This window comes from Alligator mississippiensis, chromosome 14 (genome assembly GCF_030867095.1).
Source record: "Alligator mississippiensis isolate rAllMis1 chromosome 14, rAllMis1, whole genome shotgun sequence".
Classification (NCBI taxonomy): domain Eukaryota; kingdom Metazoa; phylum Chordata; order Crocodylia; family Alligatoridae; genus Alligator; species Alligator mississippiensis.
Window position 1 is genome coordinate 18982692 of NC_081837.1, and position 3099 is coordinate 18985790.

Consider the following 3099-nt stretch of genomic DNA (forward strand, 5'->3'; position numbering starts at 1 on the left):
CAGTGAGACAAAACAGCTGGTGCGTCTCCTTTTTCAGATAGGCGTTACTCGAGCTGGGCGGGGCTCTGGCAGGATGTGGAGGGCAAGCCAGGTGGAAACTGAGGAGGCCTGGTCGGCGGGACAGGTCTTGGCGGTGAGTGGGGCCTCTGGGGAAAGCCAAGAGGGGAGTGTAAGGGCAGAAGCAGGACGCCCAGCCGCAGCCCTGGTTTGGGGTGGAGTGGGGTGGGGTAGGGTGCGGTGAGCAGCACAGTGGGGCATATGACCTGGTGGGCCCTGCACATGGCCTTCCTGGAGCTGGTGGATGTAGCGGGTGGTAGTTGGGGGAGAGCAGCGCAAGGCTGGCAGGTGCGAGTGCCAAAGAGACCAGGGCTCACCGGGTGGCAGGGCAAGGAGCAGAGGGCCGAGCGGGAGGGGACGGTGATGGTGGCAGGAGTGCTGGGTCCTGGGTGGGTGAGCCAGGTACTTTTGGGCGTGTGTTACCTGATGCTGCAAGAGCGAGGGGGTGTTTTTCTTTCGGTAGCTCAGCTGGTAGAGCAGAGGACTGTAGAGCGTTGGGCAAGACATCCTTAGGTGGCTGATTCGAGTCCGGCTCGAAGGAACGCCTCCCTTTTGGGGCTTGCATAGGAAAGCTCTGCACCTGAGGGTGGCAGGGGCAGCTTGCGTGGAAGGTGAGCGCTGCTGAGTTGTGCAAGGGCACACCAAAAGGGCCTACTGCCTGCCTGGGAGGCGCTGCCCCTGCGAAAAAGTCTTCCTCTCTGCGAGCGCAAGGGGATTAGGCAGCAGGGGTGAGGCTGGCCCACGGGTGGCCAGGAAGCAAAGGGGGAGCAGGCTTGGGTAGCCAGCAGCAGCCAAAGGAAGACCCGAGGGCTGCCGAAGCCCGGGATCGATCCAGGGACCTTTAGATCTTCAGTCTAACGCTCTCCCAACTGAGCTACTCCGGCTGCCAGGGGGCCTGTGGTGGCTCTGGCTGGGCCTTCCTCCCCAGGCCCTGAGCCCAAGGTGGAAGGCTGGGCTTGGGGCTCTGGGCTGCAGGCGCCTGGGCCTCTTGCCTGGCTCCGGGACCTGCGGCTGCTTGGCCAGTGCCCGTGCTTGACAAGGGGAGCCAAGAAGTGGCAAGGCCTGTGGCACAATTGCCACCGTCTGTGTCCCTCTCCAGAAATCTGTCTCTGCCAGCGTGAGAGGCTGGTGTTGAATTCCTCAGGGCGGGGGATCACAAAAGCCTGGTGCCTCCGAAGAGGATTCTCTGGTCTGGTCGGTGGGGAGGGGGAGGGAAAAAGCCCCTTCAGGGGCCCAGGTGACCCGTGATGCTTTGTAAGTTGGTTGGCTAGTGGCCAGCACTGGCAGCTTCGATTGGCCCGGGCTGCTGAGGTCAGAAAGGTTATTTAAAGGCCCGGTCCAGGAAGAAGGCAGCCATTAGCCATGCGGTCATCGAGATGCATCTGAAACTGGCAGAGGAGCTTCACCATCTGAAACTGGCTTTCTCCTCAAAGAGTGACCTGCCTCCAGAGCAAAACTGCAACCAGCTCTGGATGATGCGGGTGAGTAAGCTACTCGACATCCAACTAGATCCGTAGCTTACAGTAACTCAGATGCGTGATCAAAAGGCTACCTCAGCCGTGCTGGTTTGCTCTATGGGATTGATCCCTGTGATATTTCCATGACGCTGCTCTACCTTTTACCCTGTTTTCACCCTACCCCCTGTAATCAATAACGTTCTCCTTTGTGACCGGTGTGGGAGACTTGTTGAGGGGTGGGTCTAAGTTATGCCGAGGTGGCCCCTTAGGTCTGTGGACTAAGGGACACTTTCCTATTAAGGCCCTGACTTGGGAAAGTGCCCCAAGTGCCTGTATTGGGTGTAGTGCCAAGTGGACGATCAGGCCTGTGTTTTCCAAGGTGCGCAGAGCCAGAATTGAGTCCAGAGCCTTGGGTGGGTGGTGGCAGCGGGAAGCCCAGGCTAGCGGGTGTGCTGCAGGGAAGGGGTCGGCCGGACGTGAGGCACCCCAGGGAGGCACTCGGAGCCTGGAAGGTGGTCGGGCGCAGTGAGGAGGGCGGCTCAAGGCAGGAGCGCCCCCTACTGGCCCGCCACACGGCCTGGGGAGCCTGCGGCTGCCAGACTCCAGGCCGGCTACATGGCAGGGGCTGGGCTTGATGGCCAGCAGCTGTGGCCTCCTTTGGGAGGGCACTGGCTGGCCTTGTGTGGGATGTGCGACCTGGCGGGCCCTGCACCTGGCCTTCCTGGGGCTGGTGCATGTGGCGGGTGGTAGTTGGGCGAGAGCAGCGCGAGGCTGGCAGGCGCGAGTGCCAAAGAGCCCAGGGCTCGCCGGGAGGCAGGGCAGGGAGCAGAGGGCCGAGCGGGAGGGGACGGTGATGGTGGCAGGAGTGCTGGGTCCCTGGTGGGTGAGCCAGGTGCTTTTGGGTGAGTGTTACCTGACGCTACAAAAGAAGGGGGCTGCGTTTCCTTCGGTAGCTCAGCTGGTAGAGCGGAGGACTGTAGAGGGTTGGGCAAGACATCCTTAGGTGGCTGGTTCGAGTCTGGCTCGAAGGAGCGCCTCCCTTTTGGGGCTTGTACAGGAAAGCTCTGCACCTGGGGGTGGCAGGGACAGCTTGTGTGCAAGGTGAGCACTGGAGAGTTGTGCAAGGGCACACCAAAAGGGCCTACTGCCTGCCTGGGAGGCGCTGCCCATGGCAAAAAGAACCTGTCTCTGGGAGTGCAAGTGGGTTAGGCGGCAGGGGTGAGGCTGGCCCACGGGTGGCCAGGAAGCAAAGAAGGGGCAGGCTGGAGTAGGCAGTGACAGCCAAAGGAAGACCCGAGAGCTGCCGAAACCCGGGATTGATCCAGGGACCTTTAGATCTTCACTCAATGCTCTCCCAACTGAGCTACTCCGGCTATTAGAGGGGGAGTGGTGGCTCTGGCTGGGCTTTCCTCTCCAGGAACACATGCTTTTGGGCATGTGTTATCTGAAGGTCCAAGAGGGGGTGGGTGTTTTGCCTTTGGTAGCTCAGCTGGTAGAGTGGAGTTATCTGGTTGCTTTTGCTTTTGCTATGTGAATTGCTGGAGTCTGTGTGTCCTGGACCATGGGATTCCCCAAGGATCCAAAT

At 60.7% G+C, this 3099-nt stretch overlaps 2 non-coding genes across 2 annotated transcripts; one reads left to right on the forward strand and one right to left on the reverse strand.

The window, feature by feature from the left end:
- Positions 1-868: 868 nt before the first annotated feature.
- TRNAF-GAA (transfer RNA phenylalanine (anticodon GAA)) lies at positions 869-941 on the reverse strand. Its single transcript has one exon. It is a non-coding gene; the product is annotated as a tRNA-Phe (tRNA).
- Positions 942-2457: 1516 nt separating this feature from the next.
- Positions 2458-2545, forward strand: TRNAY-GUA (transfer RNA tyrosine (anticodon GUA)). The gene is given in 2 exon segments: positions 2458-2494; positions 2510-2545. It is a non-coding gene; the product is annotated as a tRNA-Tyr (tRNA).
- The last annotated feature ends 554 nt before the right edge of the window (positions 2546-3099 follow it).